The 21,568-nt window shown below is 43.7% G+C and overlaps 1 non-coding gene across 1 annotated transcript; it reads right to left on the bottom strand.

Moving 5' to 3' along the window:
- Window positions 1-14,913: 14,913 nt before the first annotated feature.
- Window positions 14,914-14,985, bottom strand: TRNAT-AGU (transfer RNA threonine (anticodon AGU)). Its single transcript has one exon. It is a non-coding gene; the product is annotated as a tRNA-Thr (tRNA).
- Window positions 14,986-21,568: the final 6,583 nt, after the last annotated feature.

Below are 21,568 nucleotides of genomic sequence, written 5' to 3' on the forward strand. Positions count from 1 at the left end.
GTTGTGTGCAATCTCTAGCTAAAAGACAGAGGAAGGGAGCCCCATAGGATCTCTCCCTTTTCTCTTGAACCATCCTGAATCGTCCCTGGCCTGAAGGAGTAAGTAGTTTTCCATCTCTCCATATTTGGGGAATTGAGGGAAAAGAAGGGCTTTCTTTGGGTCTAAAAAAAATTCCTGGTGTGGGCATAGGCATGCGCAGCGCGTGCACACACACACTCATAGACACATACACAACTGAGAGAAAGAGAGAGAAAAAATATCAAGGTCCCTTCTTTACTGAGACAAGCTCGCATCTGTTGCCATGGCAACCCTGCCCACTCCTTCCCCGAAAAATCACCAAGAAGAGGTGATGGCATCGAGAAGGGATTGGCTGATTTCTTTCTTTATTATTTTTTCCGAAAAAGGGATTTTTATAGCAAGAACAGGCAGTGAGATCCCTTGTTCTGTCTTATATGGCTTTATTGGGGACCTGGAGGGACATCACCCCTCACTCTCTACAGAGTAGAGGAGGTAAATCTTTTCTAGAGATTTCAGGGAGGATGACTTCCTGGGAGGGAGCTGGAGGGTGAGTGGGGAGTCTGCTTCTTTAAAACAGCAATGGAGACTTCTAGTTAGGGCTGATTTTCTGGTGACTTGGGGCAAGAATCTTAACAGAGGACTGTCAAAGTGGATCCTATCTTGCCCTGGACAAATGTGTTTATGAGATGGAGAAAGAGAGAGGAGGGAAGGAAGGAGAGAGTAGGGGGAAGAGAGGGAAAGGGAATGAATTGATGAATGAATGAATCACTTGACAGGTCTTCAGAACAGGTGACAAGATGCCAAAGGATGAAAGATCTTAATGGTGGCCAGACAGGTAGACAAGATGGTTCAAGACGGATCCATTAAGGCAACTGGTCATGCTGCAAGTGACCACCAGACCACAGGTGTGGTGGCTACTTGACTTTGACCCCAGGGCCATAGGTGAATATCTAGGGGAGCAATGAAGATCAACTTTTATAACTCTAGTTCTAGTCTGAGTCTCAAGTGCCTCCTCTAAAGCCTGGCCACCAGCCACTACAGCCACATCACTTTCTCAAGTGAACTGTAGCCTCCTGCCAAATGACTGAACGGTGGAAAGGAAGGGATTCCTCATTTCCTCCTATGCTTGGCTTGCTGCTGAAATGGGGTCACTTAGGGCTGGAGGCTGGAAAGCCAGACCAAGAATTTGACTCACCTCTCCCCTTCCAGCAGGCTGCCACTACCCTCAGCAGGTAAGGGCATGGCCGAAGGAGGGTGGTTATCTCTACTTGAAGTTATGGACCAGAGGGATGAAAAGACTTCAGGTTTGCTCTGACATGTTAGACCCATTCTCATGACAAATCTGACTGATATTATAATGCTCATTTGATAGATAGTGAAACTGAAGCTCAGAGACAATGACTTACTCAAAGTCACACAGCAAGTTATTGGTGACACTGGGCTTTAAGGCTAGTTCTTGCCCCCCAGCCCAGGCTCCTTCTCTTGCACCATAGGGTAGAGTTGAAGTCTGCAAACTCTGACCTGCATACCAAATCTAGTTCACTGAGTGTTTTTGCAAATAAAGTTTTACTGGCATGGAGCCACCTCCGTTTGTTTATATGTTGTCGATGGCTGTTTTCACCTTACAAAGGCAGAATTGAACAGTTGCAACAGAGACCATATGGTCTGAAAGTCTAAAATATTTACTAATTGACCCTTTACAGAAAGTTTGCTGTCTTTTATAGTAGAGGATGTACTCCTTAAGAGTGAAGAGATTGGGAAGCCCTATGGGCTAGGCTTTTTATAAGCTTCTAGCCCCTCTGTAGCCTCCCTATGCAGAAGGGTTACTCCACATCCTGTTCCCTTGACAACATGAATTGGATTTATTAATGAAGAGTTAGATCATTCCATTCCATCCCTATCCCAACCTCAGCCTCAAAACTGCATTTTGGGTGGTAATTAAGGTATTAATAGGAAGAATAAATGTCCTGGTGGGAGAAAAATAACAGTACTGTGGTGTCTCTGGTCTTCTGGAGCCTCTAGTTTAACCCAGGGGGAGAATTTCTTTACACTTTCTCAGAGAGGTTTAGTAACTTGTCCAGGGTCACACAGCTAGAATTAGATAAATCTGGAATTAGAACACAAGTTTCCCGATTTCTACTTCTTTGTACTTTTAACTAGATTGTTCTTTTGAATTCATGAGTTTGAAACAATGTGAAAGTTTTCTAACAGATTCCCAAGTACCTCCCCAGTCCTGGGTCTAGGGTCCACTGGTCTGCAGTGAAAGTATAATCCTCATGTAGAGTTGGTTTGTGCAAAGGCTGCGTCTTAGCAGGCTGTTTTCTTTCTCTTAAGGTCTTTTCATTATGTTATCACTCCCCCAATTCTACTCGCATAGGGAAGTATTCAGAATGTTTCATCTATTTATGGTTATGAAATCAACAAATCTCATGTGAAGAGGGTACACGCTGGCACCCACGCATTGAGACGGTCAGAGCCAGGTGAGTGGGCTGAGCAGAGAAGGTGAGGGATGTGGAACCATGGAGAGGGTGGGAGGGGGAGATTATAGCTCAGGTGGAAAGCTTTTCTGGGCAAGGAACTGAAGCAGAGGCTGCGAGAAAAGAGCACAAGCAACACAGTGAGGAGTGTGTCAGACCAGCCATATTCCAAGGAGGGAAGGAAAATCAATCAACTAAAACCATTCTTTGAATGCAGAGCAGGGACCCAACACTCCTCTAAGCACCATGGGGGAGACAGGAGTGCAGGACATCTGCCTTGCCCTTGAGGAGCTGAAGGTCTAGGGAGGAGAGAGAGTCTCCACGCATTCATTCATTCATTCAGCCCAGTTTCAGAGTCCTCTCCACCACCACTCTCCAGCTGGTGAACTCCTTATCCTGCTGGTCCTCTGGTTGGATCCTGGGCCCCTCCTCAATGACCCCTACAGCTCCCTGTGCTTCCTCATCAGTGCACTTCTCATCCTTCATTGTCACCACCTGTTTACTTGTCTGTCTTCCCCACCAGCATCTACTCCTGGTCTCCATATTCTCAGCATCCAGCACAGGGCCCAGCCCAGAGCAGGGCCTCAGATATGTCATTCATTCATGAACACAAATCCAAGAATTGAGTTTGTGCCAGGCTCTGTGTGAGCACTGGCAATGCAATGGTTTAGCAACACAGGCTCGGTCTTCATCTCACAGAGCATCCAAGCTGGTGAGAAAGTGAGAACTCAGTCAAGCCATTTATGTGGGATGAATGCTGTGGAGAAGGAATTTAGTGTGTTTGGGGAGAGCAGACGGAGCCTGGGAGTCCAGGATGGGCTCCACTAGGAGGTGTGATTCAGCTGAGTTACCAGGTGTTAAGTGACTGGCTGACCAGGTTAGGCTGAGCTGACTGGGTGGGGTGGGGTGGGCAGGGTGTAGCATCGTAGATGGGACAACATAGGGACACATAGCCACAAAGGAAGCCACCGAAGCCCAAGGCTGTGTTAGCAGATGTACAGTATGAAAGTGCAGAGGGGCAGCCACTGTTAAGGGCAGCTGATCCCCACTTTGAAAGAGAAGTTTGATTTCTGGGGCAGGACTGAGCTGAGCTCAGCCTTGAGCAGAAGGCCCCCGAGGGCAGAAGGCCAATAAGTTCTTCGTGGAAAGGTGGATGGGAGGGAGACTGTGGCTCAGAGAGGCAGGAGAAGATGGAGGTCAGAAGGGAGGCTATGAGATGAGACTTAACCTCTTGTGCTTCAGTTGACCTGTCTGTTAAATAAGGATGTGAGAATTGTAGCACCTACATTGAAGGATTGATGAGAAAATTAACTCAATTTAATTGAATGAGTTAAAGCATTAAAGCTCTTGTAACAATTCCTGGCACACAAAAGGAGCACAATAAATGTTGAATGATAGACTGTTAGTCATCACTATTTTAACTGTATGAAAATATGATTTTGAGCAAGGCTCTGAAGAGATAGCAGGAGCTGGTTTGGGAGATAGCACACGCCCTGTCACTGTAAGTGTGGAAACAGGGCCTGAGCACCCACTGGCTTTTTACAGCCTTGGTCCACCTTGGTCTGAGAGTGCCAGATGGGGTGGGGCAGGCTGGGGGCTGCAGCAATTCCAAAGAGGAGGACAGAGATGAAGCTGGGGGCCTGGGGAGCTCAGGGGATGCACAAAGTCATCCTGGGGGCTCTGGCCTGGGTCCCAGTGTGCTTCTTCCTTGGCCATCAGCTGGCTGCCATACTGCTCAGCAAGTCCAGGGATGGCGGCCCAACATGGCGTTCCAGTACTCAGCCACCAAGCTCCCTGCCATTTTTCTAGAAGCCAACCAGAAGATCGTGTTCTTGTCCAGCTTAAAACCCTCATGGCTCCCATAACTTCTCATTACCAAAAGTCCTCCTGGCTCTCTTGCCCCTTTGACCTACAGGTGCTTAGGTCGCCATTATCACCTAACACACCTTGTAACATGAGAGTCTGTGGATGCTGCACTTACCTGTGCTTTATATGCCTCATCATGCATTGGCTCATTCACACCTCACAGCAACCCAGTGATACCTGGGCTATTGTTATTTCCACCGGCCCTGGGCCCAGCAGAGAGGAAGTCTGCAGGGAGTGGTCCATGAGGTCCCAGGAGAGACTGATGAGATTCAAGGCTGGGGTGATAGTAGGCCTGGGCCCATGATAGGTGGGAAGCCCTAGGAGCAGCCAAGAGACCACCCAAGAGCAGGGAGAATAATGACCCCCTCCCCAGGAACGCTGGAACTGCAGGGAGCTAGTTGAACCACAGCAAAAAGGGCATAGCAGCAGTTATGGTCTCTTGATAGAGCAGCTTCTGGAGCCAGGAAAATATGAGTCCTGGATGGATGGGGAGGGGATACCAGGAAGCTTTAGGAGAAAGGACCATCTGCAGGGAAAGCTCCTGAATCACCCAGTGCAGATCGGGGTGGGCTGGAGAAGGCTCCTGTCAAGGATTCAAAGGTCTGGGAAGAGTTGGAGGTGGGGTCAGTCTAGATGTCAGTGGATTATGTTCGAAGTGGGGAAGAGTCCTGGACAGGAGGGTCAGGAGACGTGGATTCTTGTCCAAGCTCTGGCACCAGCCTACTAGAGTGTTATGCAAACCCCTTCCCCTCTTTGGGCCTCATTTCCCTATTTGCAAGATGGCAGATGCAGTGGGTTGGATCCCTTAGCTTAGAAAGCCTCTCCCATCTCCAGCACTGTGAGCATCTCTGGCCTCAGGTTCCACCTGGCCAATGACCGTCAAGCTTTAGAATGCTGCTGCCCCAAGACCCAGTTTCAGGTGGGGATGAGCCCATGTGCCAGTGCTAGGGTCTGGGTGGGCCTGAAGTCTCCCAGAGGACCAAGTCCTTGGCCCTGGATGGTCAGGGCCACCTTGGGTCTTGCACACCTGGCCTGTGTAGACATGGTGGCGGGGGGAGGGGTACAGGAAGAATGGAACCAAGTACTCGTATGATTTTCCTTCTTCAAACCGAACCCATGAGGGGCCATTCTCACAGGTCTGTGCTAAGAGCACCAGAGGACTCACCATTAGAGGGATCTGATGGGTTCCAAGGTTTGTAAAACAGACCCCAGGTCATCCTCAGGTATACACATCCTGTGGCTGAAGCAAGTACTGCTTCCAGTAGTCCTTAGCTTCAGTCTGGAGGAAGAAAACACCCCCAGAATGTCCCACAGACCACCACAGAGAGGATCCACAGCCTGGCAAGACACCCGATCCAGAGAACTCCAGACTCAAACCTGGAGTAGGGGCCTCTCAGAGATCATCCACCTGGAGTGACTGAGGCCTATTCACAGAATGGAGTGGCCCAAGTGACACCACCAACACTTAGTAGAGGGGACTCTGAACCAGGTACCTGGCTCACAGCACAGTGACCTTTGTGCACCTCTCAAAGACTGGTCTCTGGGATCAAGATGTAGAGAGAGTCTGAGCCAGGATGCAGGGATCTGGGTCCTAGTCTCAACAGTGCACTGACTTGCTGTGTGACCTTGGTAAATACCATCTCGCAGAGGGTTGCCTCAGTTTCCCCTTCTGTGCATTGAAGCCTTGGCCCTGGCAATGGATGCCCTTGGAAGAGCAATTCAAAGCTCCAGGACTAACTTCTCCAGGACACAGACCCCTCTCCTTTGCCAGACTTGATGCCCACAGCTAGGCTGGATCAGATCCACCTCTGGATACCCAGCCCTGGTCCAGAGTAGGGGCTCAGAGAAGTCCTTTATAGCTCCATGGGTATGTACAAGTACTTCACCGCTGTCTTCAGTGAGTCCTGGTCAAACACCCCTGCAGGTGCTGCAGGAGAGCAGAGGCATCATCAGGATGGGGCAGGAGAGTCCAAAGAGCTGGGTCCACAGGGCCCTGGTGAGCCCTGCCAGAGACTGCCGGTCACATCTCCATCTGGAAGCCAACTGGCATTTGTATGCAGTATGGAGAAGATTTAGCTCCAGAAAGTTCCAGAGAGCTGGTGGTCTGCTGAAAGCTTTTGATGGAAGCAATCTGGTTGGTTGGTCATGGAGTCCATGGGATCCAGAATCTTGTCCAAAGTCATTATCGATCCAGAAAGCCTACCTAGGCCCAGACTCTGCTAGGGGAAGAAGCAGCTGGTGCCACTGACACAGGAGGAGTTGTCTGGCCTGTTTATTGGGTACAGGGCAGAAGACAGACTGGCATGCTGTGCCAGCTATTCTCAACGTTAAGCAATGGGGGAAGGACCTTTGGCTAGGAAGTCAGCCTCCCTGGGCTCTGGCCCATGCTCTCCAGGAACATGCCATGTGACCTTGGTCAAGTCACTACTATTCTCTGGGCCTCAGTTTCTCTTTCAGTTTAATGAGAGGGTTGGAAAAACTAAGGGGGCCTTCCAGCTAAGATCCTAACCTGAACTCAGGCTGAGCCCAAGAAGAAAAAGGCTAAAGTAGGAGGCTGGAGGGGGCGTGGGTCTCTAGAGACCCAGGCCTGGCCAGCAGTGAAGTCCTCACCTGGTGTTTTAACTGTGGCCTTGTCAAGAGAGGGTCCCCAAACGCTCTAGGCCTGGCATCTTGTTTCCTTCCAAGTCTCCTACGGAAGAAGAGTCTCCCTGTTGGAGAGAGGTGAGGGGACGGGGGAGGGGAGTAGTGGTGGCAAGGGCCAGGCCTTCTTTCTCCACGGTTGAAATGTCCCCAAAGTGTGTGGAGGGCACTAAGATTGGGGAGTCGGGTGCATGGCACCTGGGGCTTCCCGGGCCCGGGCCCCGTGCGGGACTTGAGTATTGGGGGCAGGGACAGTTCTCGGGCTCTGGCGGAGCCGCAACTCAGCCAGTTGCCTTTAAAAGGCGCCAGCGCGCGCGCATCAGCAGAAGGGCTGCGGCTTTCTTCCAAAATAGGCAAGAACTGGGAGACCGCGAGAGACGAGCTGCTAGCAGCGCGGACGTCACCCGGGGCCTCCCTCTCCACCGCCTGCATCACGTCTCTATGGCAACGGCGTACCGCGGCCGCAGATGAATGAGCTACAGGGAAGAGAGGAGCGCGCCGAGATGCGCGCTCCCTCTTTCAGGCGTCCAGGCACGGAGGCTGGGCTGCCCCAGGAAACAGGATGCAGACGCCGCCCTGGGAAGAAGGGGGCGCCCTCATATCAAAAGGGCTTCAAAACCCATTCATTCCCTACTGATTCTATTATGTCCTAAGAATCCGGGAGCTACTCAGTCCAGGCAGAGATCCCTCATCCTTTGGTTCAGGGATCCTCAGCTCCCAGGGTTCCCCTTCACCCTTCTATACCCTCTCACTCCACCTCTCACTGCTCCCCAAAACTCGGCTGAAAAGCAGACATTATGTGGCTTAGCGCCATCGCGTGGCTGTTAATGTCGTTGTGTTAGGCGTCCTTGTAGCTGTGATCTCGCCGTCTATGTCGCCCTCTGGCGTTTGTGAGAGGGAAGAGCTTAAAAGATCTCAGTCTTCACATTAAGACCATAACGAACAAAGGCATCATTATAACATTAGTAGTTAACATTCTGTGAGCGCTCCCCATGTGTAGATCACTGTTAAGCGCTTTCCCTGTATCACTTCATTTCATTCTCTCAGCATCCTTGAAATACAGATCATGATCATGATCATGAAGACGAGAGAACTACCATTTTACAGGAGAGAAAAACAGGCTGTGAGAAGTTTCCTCTTGCCTAAGATCCTACAGCTGTAAGGGGCAGAACTGCCACCTGAAGTCATGACTGTGTGAAAAGCGCTTGTGACCTCTTTGCTTCCAAACCTACAGTCTCTTTTGATCCACCTCATAGTCTCTTGAGATAAACAAGTTAGCGCTCACTAAACGTAACCCCATTTTACAGATGCTGAGACTGAGACACAGAGAAGTGAAATGTTTTGCCCAAAGTTTCAGCAGCCATGGATGGAGCCCAGACCTCTAGGCCCTGGATCTAGGGGGTTTTAGGATGAGGTGGCTGGGTAAAGGGGAGTCCAGAATATCCCTCTGAGACTTTACCTGTTCACAAGAGAGACGGAGGGGCCAGCTCATCTGGGGCTATTCCTCCATGCACTATACAGCAAATGGAGCAGCCCAAGGTCAGAAGAGGGTCAGGGACTCTTCCCTATCTCCTGTGGCCTTGAGAGTTCATAGGAGCTAGATGTTCCAGTTTATCTTATATATTTTTTTTTTCAAATTTTATTGTTATCTTCTAATGCAGCCTTCCTGCTTATGTTGGGCTCCTTGCAATTATTTACCACTGGGGTAAGAAAATTCTTCCTGGTTTCAGCTTGCTGCTTTCAAATTGACCTGTCCAATTTTCCAGAGAATAACTGTTCTCAGGTCTCTTGCTTTCTTGTTCCTCCTGCAGAGATGCTGACTCCATGCAAATCTCTAGGGGCTGTGGGTGGTTTGTTCCTACTGACTTTTACTTTGGAGTGAAGGGATACACTCTGTCACCTAGTTTTGTTGTAAAATTTTTCCTGTAATTTGGTTTTAATATCTAGTTGCTCTGTTTTCAAGTGGAAATTCATGAAGATTCAAACCCTGTGCCTCTGCTGCTGCTGCTAATGCCTTCCCCATTATTCTTTGCTAACCCACTTGGGGATGCCAAGGGGTTGAGTGTTAACCTTTCAAGGGAATCCAAGGGGCTTGTGGTCACAATTTCTAAAGCTAAAAGGCACTGCTACCTTTGTGGTTTAGGTTTTCAGGAATTTACAGTGAACCATCAACTACAAGGCATATTGTCTCTAGGTGGGTGACAATAACTCCACTTACCAGATCCTGGACTTCCAAGGCCTGTCAAGGTCATCTTGTCCCATTCAAGGGACATCAACTCAGTCAACATCTTTCCTTCATCCTGGATGGCTCTGCTGTTTTCCCATGAGCTTGTTAACAGAATTTGCTGCCATTACCACAATTCTGACAGTGCTGGAGAAATCCACCCGGAAGTAACCTTTACCTAGACTTCCCACATATGACCCCAAATAGTTTCTCCTACACGCTCTCCTGCTCTTTCCACCAGCTGCTGAATGATATTGATGTATCCCCTGTTTCTAACCCCGAAGTTTCTCTTACAATGTGTGCCTACAGTTGGCCATGTAGACCTTTTTTGCCTCCTGACACTAATGTCCTCTGGAGCAATCAGTAGCTCCAGAAAGTCGTAGGGGTGGGACAGTTTGAGGCTAGTTGGTAAATTCCTTATTCACTCATCAGTCTACCATTGTGTTGTAATTATCCATGTGTAATGTCCCATCAATCGCACATCTGTCGTTGAGTGACTCCCAGGGGTGTGCTCCATGCCCAAGATTTTAGCTACATAGCGGTGGGGGTGGGGATGGGCACAAGGATGTGGCTGTCGCTGTGTTTTTCCATGGCTCTTCAAGTCTGATTTCCAATGTCGCATGAGCATGTTCGATTGGAGTCATATCTAGTACATTCTTATAAACTAACCATACTCCACGTGGTGTAGATAGGCGATCGGATGAAGATGAAATTTCTCATGTTATTCCTACAGTCAGTAGGGTCAGTCTTTGTGCATTGTACCTGAGAGGGTGATCTCTGATTGCATCAGCGGGCTCCTCTGCCCCATTTGTTGCCAGGTGAAATGGCCAACAGAGGTCATTGGAAAGAGAAAGAAGACAGGAAAAGAGTAAGTTCGAGGTATTTAAGGCTCCAAGCTCCATCTCTGCTGGGCCTCCATGGATTGGTGGCAATTTCCTTGTCAAAAACTGGAGCCTTGTCTCCGTGCGGAGCCCCCCTTTCTAAGTTCAGGCTGAGGTGTGGTGATGGCCCTCTGGTCTTGCTGTCTGACCCTTAATTCTCTAAACCCATACCTTTGTAGATAATCCTGTTTCCCCAGTTTGTACTACCTGCTTCAGTCCCAGGATTCTGACAGATACTCTCCCCTACAGATCTTTCCCACTGGCTTATTGGCTGGAATTGAGTAAGATGCCTGTATCTGAGCCAAAGCAACATGGGAGGGAGCAACAATGTAAAATGATTATAGAGAAGAAGATAGAGATGGAAGATTCATAAGTGAAGTCAAATGTAAAAGAACTAGCTTTCCCAATAAAGAGCTCATAAAAATGTAAAAGTAAAAATATTAAAATATATAGCATCACACTTTTCTGAAATAAGAAATGGCCTTTATTTATATATAAAGAATTCATAGATTGAAAAACCATGCATGTTCTGGGGGAGGGGAGGAGTCACATGAAAGGATAAAACAAAACTGTACCCTGAAGGTACTAGATTTCATGGATACAGAAAGATTCCTGTTGACCTTCATGGAAAAAAACACTTGTCACATACAAGTAGGACAACATCGTTCATGCATTCAACAAATGTTTATGCCAGATCTTGCTCAAGACACTGGAGATACATCAGTGTACAAACCGGGTAAAGGTCTCTCCCCCTGTGGCACTTACAGGCTAGTGGGGACAGACAGACCAAATAATGGACATAATGTACAAGAAAACTAGAAGACGTTAAGTTTATGGGAAAAAATGTAGAGCAGGGTTATGACACTGGGAAATCTGGGGTTGGACGTTTTGGTTTTGTTCTGTTTGTTTGTTTTGGGGGGAGTGAGGAGGTAATTAGGTTTATTTATTTGTTTTTAAATGGAGGTACTGGGGATTGAACCCAGGACCTCAGGTGTGCTAAGCATGCACCTTACCACTAAGCTACACCCTCACCCCTGGGGTTGGAATTTTAAATGAAGTACCAAGGAGGATTTGTTGACAAGTTAGGAGCTGTAATGGTAAGCCACGTTATACTGTGGTAACAGAAAAAAATCCCAATTCTTCATTGCTTATAACAACAAAGGGGAAGGAGATGTCAAGGAGAAAGTTAGAAACTAAGTGTGGTATTCAAGAGGAAGGTCTGAACTGGACAGAGAATTTGGAGTAGTCTTTGGTGTATAAATCGTATTTAAAGTCATAAACCTGGAGTGACTATGATAGAAAAGAGAAGGGGTCCAGGGCTAGAGACCTGAAGAGATCAGGGAGGAGGGAGAGAATGGGAGGGAGATACCACTGAGGCAAGAGGAAGAGCAAAGGAATGTGTCCTAGAAGGCAAGTGAAGAGAGGATCTCCAGGAGGGGTGAGCAGCCCACCAGGTCACTTCTGAGATGAGAATAGATGAGGTCAATAGATGAGAACTGAGAATTTAGGGCTTGGATGTCATGGATGACCTTTTCCTTGGATGGCCAAGTTGGAAGCCAGGTTGGAGTGGGGTTAGGAGAGAACAGAAGGAGAAGAATTGGAGATAAGGAGTATCAACAGTTTTCTTTTCTGCAAAGAGAAGTAAAGGTAGGGGTGGTCATTGACAACAGAAAATCAGTTCCTCCTAAGATAAGGAGAATGTTTATATGTTTTTAAGATGAGAGGAATTTACTACATGTAGAGAAATGTCTCTCTGGAATTACACCACTTTGGCCAAGGATGAGGGGCTTGCCATTGGACAGTGCTGGTTCTGGGAATGTACTGCCTTGTCTGGCATCTGTGGAACAGGAAATCAATATCGGAACTTTTGGCTCTAGAACTCACCATGCCCGGTAGGCTGCACAGTACCCTGTCTCTTGTGCCACTGTCCATCCTGCGTGACCAGCACTGCAGTCAGGTCTCAGGTTAGTACATCCGGCTTGCAGGATCCAAATCACACCCAGAACCTGAGCTATAAGCAAGCCTGGGAAATGGAGTGTTTACACTTTACATAGGTATAAGTCTAACAGAAAATGTACAGGACTGGAAGGCTAAAAGCTACAAGATGCTTATGAAAAAAATCGAAGATCTAAATAAATGGAGGAGCTACTGTGTTTATGGAAAGGAAGATGACATAGTAAAGATGTCAATTGTTTCCAAATTGATGTATAGGTTAAATAAAATTCCTATAAAAATCTCAGCAAGATATTTTATAGCTATAGGCAAGATTATGCTAAGATACAAATAGAAAGGTAAAGGACCTAGAATAGTTAAAAATAATTTTGAAAAAATAAAGTGAGAGGAATAACTCAAAGAATTCAAGACTTACGTAGCTTCAGTAATCAAGACTGTGTGACAGCAGCAGAGTATTAGACACATAGATTGTTGGAAAAGAGAGAATCCACTAATAGACCCACACATATACCCAATGATTTTGGACAAAGGTCCAAAAGCAATCCAAAGGAGGAAAGACAGCCTTTTCAACAAATGGTCCTGGAGCAACTGGATATCCATAGGAAAGAAAAAAAAATTGAACTTCAACCTGTCTCACACCTTATACACAAACTCAAAATGGATCACAAACACCAAACTCTGGCAAGGATGCATAGAAACTGGGTCACTCATACATTGCTGGTGGGAATGTAAAATGGTATAGGTATGCTGGAAAACAGCTTGGCCATTTCTTTAAAAACTAAACATGCAACTACAATACAACCCACCAGTTGCACTCCTGGACATTTATGAAAACTCATGTTCACACAACAACCCAGACATGAATGTCTATAGCAGATTTATTTTTTTTAGTCCTAAACTGGACATAACTTAGATGTCCTTCAATGGGTGAATGGTTAAACAATCTATGGCATATCCATACCGTGGAATACTACTCAGCAATGAAAATGAGTGAACTTCTGATGAACAACCTGGATAAAGCCACAGAGAATGATGTTGAGTACAAAAAGCCAAGCAACTGTTGTTCATTCATTCAAGAAATCTGGGTTAGCTCACCATTTACGTATTATTTTCACAACTCAAGATTCATTAGTCTGTGTACAAATATACAGTATGCTGTTGGTCTTATGGCAATAGTTTTGCCACCTTCCCATACATAATGAGCAAAAATATCTACAGGGAAAAACCATTATCAGCAATGTCAAGTGGCAAATAACAAACTGGAAAAAAATTCACAACCCATACGACAGACAAAAGGTTAATTTCCCTAATATACAAAGACTTCCTTTCTGTCTTTATTTTAAATGCAAACACTTTTAAATATACTAGCCTGAACTGCATGAAATTGCCAATACGAAGGGCTTTTGAGCTATAAAAATGGCAAGTTTATATTATGCAATTTATTAAAAAGTGCTAAACCAGGACAAGAAGATCAATGCCGACTAAAACCACACTAAGATACCATTTTTCATGTACAGTTTCATTAAGAACTGATAACATCCTGCTGGCTGGGATGGGCATAATAGGCGCCAATATATGCAGATGGTCATAGAGTGTATACTGAAAAGACTGCTCTGAAGGGCAATTTTGCAGCATCTATTAAAATTACAGATGTACATATCCTCAAAAGCAAGTCTACTTCCAGGAATTTAATCTACAAATATACTCCCAAAGGTTATTCAGTGCAACATTGTTTAAATAGCAGAAGACTGAAAACAACCTAACCTAAATGGCCATCAATAGGAGATTACTTTAAAACTTGTGTTTAGCTACACAATGAACGACTATGTAGGGGGTTTGATGTTGTTGTTGTTGTTGTTGTTGCTGCTGTTGTTTTAAGTTTAAGGAGTCTGGCAATACGATTTTGAGAAACTGCTTCTGACATTGCACAACTGAAGTGCTGGGGGGAATATAAAAACATCTTTTTTTAACCATTTTAAAATTTATTTATGTATTATTTTATAATATCATATTTTTAATTGAAGTATAGTTGATAAACAGTATTATATGTTACAGATATACAGTATAGTGATTCACAAATTTTTAAAGATTATACTCCATTTATAGTTATTATAAAATATTGGCTATATTCCCCATGTTGTACAATACATCCTTGTAGCTTATTTTATACCTGGTAGTTTGTTAACTATTTTTGATGAATAGTTAAGCTATAGGAAAGGTAAGAAAAATTCTTATTTTTTAAGCTTTTTGTTATAAAAAGCTTCAAGTCTACAGAAAGATAGAATAGCACAATGACCAACCATATACCCACAACCTAGGTGCAACAATGGTTGATACTTTGCCACGTTAAAAACATCTATATGATAAAATTATATAAAGATATAATAAATAAAAATAATATATACATAAGGTAAAAAAAAAAGTATTATGACATTTCAACTCTAATGACATCCTATACAACTGAATTTTGTCCTTTTAATTACCAATGTTGCAAGCTAAGAGTTGACGTAATGGCCACCTCCAATGGCGGCAAAGAAGGTTGGGTTTTGTTTTGTTTTTTTATCTCTTTTTTATTTTTATGGACTCATGGCGGGAGGGAGGGTATAGCTCAGTGGTAAAGTGCCTGCATAGTATGCACAAGGTCCTGGGTTCAATCTCTAGTACCTCCATTAAAAGTAAATAAATATGTAAACCTAATTATCTCTCCCTCCCCCCAAAAAAACCCACAAATAATTTTTTTAATGGGCTTATGGAGATTCAATGTATTCTACTCAATTACAATCATATATATTTTTTTAATATTTTGTTTTATTGGGGGGAGACGTAATTCAATTTATTTATTTATTTATTTCCATGGAGCTACTGGGGATTGAACCCAGGACCTCATGCATACTAAGCATGTGCTCTACCACTGAGCTATAGCTCTCCCCTGCAACATTCATACTTTTAAAAACATTTCCCATATGCATTCCTAGCCACACCCCTGTACATACCTGGGTTGGGAGCCAATAAAACTTTGTGGCCATCTAACAAAAAGGTAGCAGCAGATAACTCAGCAATTTGTCACACTGACAACTCTTGGCCACCGAGATCTTCATGAAAGACTCAAAATTAAAGTTTCCCCATGTTATTAGGTTGAACCATGTGGAACTGACATTTTTCGTGGTTAAAAAAGATCAAATATTGGCATTTTGATATTGTTCAACTAAACAGTAAAATAAAGGGTAACCTTTATTAAATCAAACTGTAGATTATTTCCTCAACTTCAGAGTGACAATGAAGAAGGGCCCAAACATTTGTCTTACCCTTGGAAGTGAAATGATTTTCCAAAGGAAATTCTTCAAAAATATTTTCTTTACTCTTTCATACTATTGGGGAAATCTTAAATCAGGGAAATATTAAATAACATAATAGAGATATTGCAAATGATATAATATATCTTTAGATATATTTGAAAAGTTTACCTGCCAGAAACAAAGGTCAATCTGACCAAAATAAAGTGAATTATGGGATTTCACATAATCCATCTTATAGGGAATTTCTAGTTTCCATTTTTTGTAGCAATTCAATAAGGATAGGCAGGCTTCATGGTTCTGTATTTTGGATACTATTGCAAAAAAACACAGACACGATAACCAGATTTAAGGATCAGTTTGAAGTTATTGCCTTGTTAGAATATTAAATATATTCGAGGCAGGTACGGGATGTCAGTCAACATTGACAGGGAGAGTTAACTAAGCTTTAAACATTTTTGAGACCCTTACATGATTTAATCAACCTATTTCTGAAAGGTTTTGGATCCAGTTATGACTTTTATCTCCACTTCTTTGGAAAGAGAAATACAATGTATCATAGCATTTCCAACAACATATGTATATATTTCAAAGATTCTTATGGTTGCCTCAAAGCTACAAAACCAACTGCAAATATGTATCAGAAGAAATCTGAGGGGACTTCCATTAACAGACTTAGAACAAAATATTATTAATTAGTAGCAATAAATGAAATGCAAGGATCTCACTGTATGTAATTAATAAAGGTTGTTTTAAAAGTACTTCACATTATTAAAGTCATATTTTAAAATATTTACAACCCAATGACAAGAAATCTACAATGTGAGAATTACACATTGTAATTATTTACTTATGTTGGGATTACCTGAATATTTAAAGAGTCTTACTCAGAAACTTTTCCCAGAAATCTAACCAATTCCATAACCTCTTAAATTATTGCTTGTTTTTTCCAAACACACCTTATATTAGTCTTTGCCTACCATAAGACATTATGGTCCCCAGGTTCTTAACTACTAGGGACTCATGCTATGCCTTAACATGTGGTGAGATTTCAAAGGTAAGGTTATTTCCCCGTTTTTCTCAGCACACACAAATAAGACTGGTTCTTTGTTACTGATCCTAGTTGTGGCTTTTGTTCTAGTGTTCACTTGTATCATTGTGCTTTCATTTTTCTGTTCTTCTTGTATTTAATTGACTTCCGATCTTATTTTTCTTAAAACTAAATGTATTCATTAGAATGCATCAAAGTCTTCACTTTAGTGTAGCTGTGCCCAAAGATTTCATCCCAAAATACTTACTGTCTTATTACAAATGACTTTCACTTTATTTTTCCTTTGTATTACACTTAGAGCATTATCACTGTGGGGTTTTTTGTTTTGGCAGGGGAGGTAATTAAGTTTATTTACTTGTTTACTTAGAGGAGGTATTGGGGATTGAACCCAGGACCTCCCGCATGCTAAGCATGCACTCTACCACTTGAGCTATCCCCTCCCCCCATTGTTTTTTAAATTGTATCCATGGATTATGCTACTTGTGAGTCTCTTTTAGGATTACCAAAGTGATGTTACAAGATGTTATAAAAAGACAGTGTTGGGTCTGGCAGAGCTAAGAACAAGTGTCCCAGAATATCAGTTCTCAACCAGGGTGGGGTTTGGTCCCCAGGCGACACTTGGCAACACGGGGAGACATTGATTATCACAACTGGGGAAAGGTGCTACTGGCACCTAGTGGGTGTGGTCTAGAATGATGCTAAATGTCCTCTAATGCACAGGACAGCCCCCACAACAAAGAATTATCAGGCTAAATGTCTGTAGTGCTGAAGCTGAGAAACCGTGATGATAGAAGCTCTTGGCACAGGGGCCCAGGAGAAATATGCAATGGATACAATACCACTCAGAGCAGCATTGCTTATGCTAGAATAAAACTGGAAAGAAGCCTAGGTGCCTGCAACATTTATCCAACAAGATTTATCCACAGGATGTGGTAGTGGAATACTACATATCAATGAACAGTGAGTGAACAACAGCCAAATCCATCATTATGAATGAATCTCAAAACCGTGTTGATTTTTAAAAAGCAAATAGCATTTATATGAAGTTCAATATGAAACAAAATAAAAATCATTTTTTGGATATATGTGGTAAAACTGACAGCAACTCAGTAACCTTTCAATATCTTATCTGAATGCCTCCCTCCCCTGTTTCCCATGTCAGGGGGGTATGATCCTTTAGAAGGACAGTATTACCTGCTAGGGCATTTGAGGTTTTTCTTTTTCAGTAGTCACAGGAATGGGAGGAGAGGCAATGGCAATTAGTGGGTGAGGACAGGGATAACAGTTATCCCCAAATGCACAGGACAGTCCTACCCTGCATCCCTCACAACTTGTAATTGACTCCCTGGGCATTCATGCAAGCAAAAAAAACTCTTTCACAGAAATGACCTCAAAATGAATGTTAGACCAAAATATAAAACACAAAGTGATAAAACTTCTGGAAAATTACATAGGAAAAAATCTAGATGAATTTGGGCTTGCCTATAAGTATTTAGATAAAATGCCAAAAGAATGATCCATGAAAGAAAAAAATTGATAAAATGGACTTCATTAAAATGAAAAACTTTTGCTCTGTGAAAAAAAAAAATTGTTGAGAGAACGGAGAAGCGACAGACTGGGAGGAAGTGTTTGCAAGACACATATCTGATAAAGGACTTGTATGCAAAATATACAAATAATTCTTAAAACTCAATGATAAGAAAACAAACACAATTCAAGAGTGGACAAAAGATGTGAACAGACACCTCACCAAAGAAGATCTACGGATGGCAAATAAGCATACAAAAAGATGTCATGTCATTAGGGTTAAAACAACAAGATACCACTACATACCTACTGAAATGGCTACAATCTAAAACACTGGCAATATCAAATGCTGCCAAGGATATGGAGCAACAGGAATGCTCATTCATTGCTGGTAGGAATGAAAAATGGTACAGGAACTTGCAAGAGAGTTCGGCAGCTTCTTACAATAAATACTAAACAGTTTCGCCATATGACCCAGCAATCGTGCTCCTTGGTATTTACCCAATTGACCTGAAAACTTATGTCCACACACCCAAAACCTGCACCTGAATGTCTATAGAAGTTTATTCGTGATCACCAAATACTGGAAGTAACCAAGATGTCCTGCGATAAGTGAATGGATAAACAAACTGTGAAAATCCAGGAAATGGAATGTTATTCAGTGCTAAAGAGAAATGAGCTATTGAGCCATGAAAAGACATGGGGAACCTTAAATGCATGTTGCTACAAAGCCAGTTTGAAAGACTACATACTATGTGATTCTAACTATATGACATTTCGGAAAAGGCAAAATTATACTGACAGTAACAAGATCAGTGGTTGCCAGAGGTTTGTGGCATGGAGTGAGGAGTGAATAGGAAAAACACAGGGGACTTTTAGGGCACTGAAACTATTCTGCATGAAAGTATAATGGTGGATACCTGACATTATGCACTTGTCAAAACCCATAGATTGTATAATACAAAGAGTGAATCTTAATGTAAACTATGGACTATAGTTAATAATAATATATCAATATTGGTTCATCAATTGTAACAAATGTACCACACTGACAAAAGATGTTAGTAACAGGGGAAACTGGGCAATGAGGTGGGAGAGTGATACATGGAACTCTTTGGACCATTTGCTCAACTACTCTGTAAATCTAAAACTGTACTAAAAATAAAATCTGTTATTTATTTTTAAAACCTATGTTGATGATTTTCTTGGCCTACAAGCTAACCCCATTTCACATGTAGACACAATGTATTATTTGTAAGGTTTGAATATATATAGCATTTTTTGGTACCGCAGATACTCTCTGTGTAGAGAGAGCTGCACTTTGTTTTGTTTGGAACTTTGCCAAGACTTGTTCACCATTTCAGAAAATCACATCACCAGTAGCAAACTAGTGGTCTCTGAGTGACTGATTTGCCTGTACTCTGTATGCATTCACAGCCATTGTGTTCACAGTGGTTTTATAAAGAGGAGCCAGCAACCGACTGTGTCAGGGTCTGAGCATCAATATATTCAAACACACATTATTTTATTCCTTAGATACTTTTCTTTATCCCGGGTAGTACTATTAGGATATTTTATTGAAATTAATTTTTTGGCATGTAGATAGGTTTTATTATAGGTGAATTTCATTGCAGGATAGTAACAAAATATTTGCTATTAGTGGGCAACTGAGTCTGAGCTGAGAACCTCTCCTTTAAAATGAAATCCACACTCCTTACTTGGCCTTCAGGCCTGTCATAACCAGAACAGCTGTCGCAGAGGCTCTGTCCCCTCCTCCCACCATCCCTGCCAAAGGGATCTATTTATGTGTCTCAGAATGTGTTGGCAAAATTGTGTCCCTAACCTTGGTACACGCTGTTCTCTCCATGAAATGCCCTCATCCTCTTCAATCACCACCTCTCAAATGCAGTGTTTCTCAAACCTCAGTTTTTCATGTCCTTCCACTGTAACTTCTGTCATAACTGTGTCCCACCAGCAGTCCCATTTAGTTTCTTTAAATGACTCATTGCTCATAAATACATTTATTTTAATTTATATTAAATGTATAAATAAATTTATTTCCAAGGAAAAGTGTAACTTTTTATTGGAGTATAGTTGATTTACAATGTTGTGCTAATTTCAGGTGTACAGCAAAGTGATTCAGTTATGCATATATATAATATATATTCCTTTTCAGATTATTTTCTATTATAGGTCATTACAAGAGATTGAATATAGTTCCCTCTGCTATACGGGTAGGTCCTTGTTGTTCATCTATTTTATATATAGTAGATTCCTAATTTATCCAAATTCCTAATTTATCCCTCCTCCCCATTATAATAGATAGGAAACCAGCATAAGTAGCCCTAAAATTAACTATAAAAATGGATAGAAGGAAATAAAAGTTATTAACCTCTATTGGGTAAAATTTTCAGCAGAAGCCCTGAGGCCAGCTGTGTGTGTGTGTGTGTGTGTGTGTGAGAGAGAGAGAGAGAGAGAGAGAGAGAGAGAGAGAGAGAGAGATTAACAGGTGTAGAAACATTTTATCATTGGGATTGAGACTTTCCCCTTGATATATTCTGAAGGCTTGAAAGCAAATTGAAGAGAGAGTAACTTTCTCATTCACTGTAATTTAATGCTGTCTCTGTTCTCCCTAAATACCACTTGTGTATCATCGGAATCCATTCATTAACCAAACATTTATCAAGCACCTGCTATGTACCAGGCTGTGGCGCTAGGTGTTTGCAGTAAACACTAACCAGGTAAGCACAGTCTTTGTCTCACTGGCTAACAGTTGGCTGGAGAAAAAAAAAACACGGGTAACCTGGAAATGGCCATAAAATGTCATTACTTATGAAAATAATTTGTGATTTACAGCCTGTCACTTCTCCAGCATTCCGAATACACATGGTGATTGCACAGAAAACAAACCCACTCGTAAATTATATGAATTAGAGAAAATTAAGCTTTTCACAGAAAAAAAAATTGCGAAGTGGATTCGTCTTAATCTTTGATACGCTGTGTCCTGGGACCGCTGAAAGTAATTTTTTTTAAAGTGGTGGTAGTGGTAGGGCACCAGGCGAGACTAGGAAGTAGGCCTGGGCTCACCGCCGAGTCATCGTTTCCTCCCGAGCCTTTGTTTAGCCCGTCACTGCTCCAAAGGCAGCTCAGCCACACCGCCACCGGGAAGCCCGCCTGGACGCCCCGGAGGGGCAAGCCCTTGCGCTGTGCTCCCCAAAGGCCAGGAGCTTTCCCAGGCACCCGCTGAAGAAGGGTCTGTTTGTCCATCTGTCTTCTAGATGGCCCGGGGGGCTCCACGAGCACCGGCGCCTGGCCCTCTCATCTGCCTCCCGGGAGACCCAGCTCGGCGCAGCTCGCCAGAACCGCTGGCGACAGACGGTCTCTCCAGCTTCCCCCAGGGCCAGCCCTGCTCGGGTTACACCCTCGGCTGGGGGGGCTCCCACGTTAGGGGGCGCTAGCGCCGCCACGGCGCCACCTCGGAGTTGGCTGAGCCGGGAGATCCAGGTCCTCTCCACAGCACTTCGCCGGGGGAGGGGGCTACCTCCCCTCCTGCTGCCCCCAGCTCCGCGCGCAGTGGTCCGGGCCAGGCGCCCGCAGAGAGGGGAGGCGGCTGGGGAACCTCCCCGGATCAGCGCCTC

Source organism: Camelus dromedarius, chromosome 12, assembly GCF_036321535.1.
Source record: "Camelus dromedarius isolate mCamDro1 chromosome 12, mCamDro1.pat, whole genome shotgun sequence".
Classification (NCBI taxonomy): Eukaryota; Metazoa; Chordata; class Mammalia; order Artiodactyla; family Camelidae; genus Camelus; species Camelus dromedarius.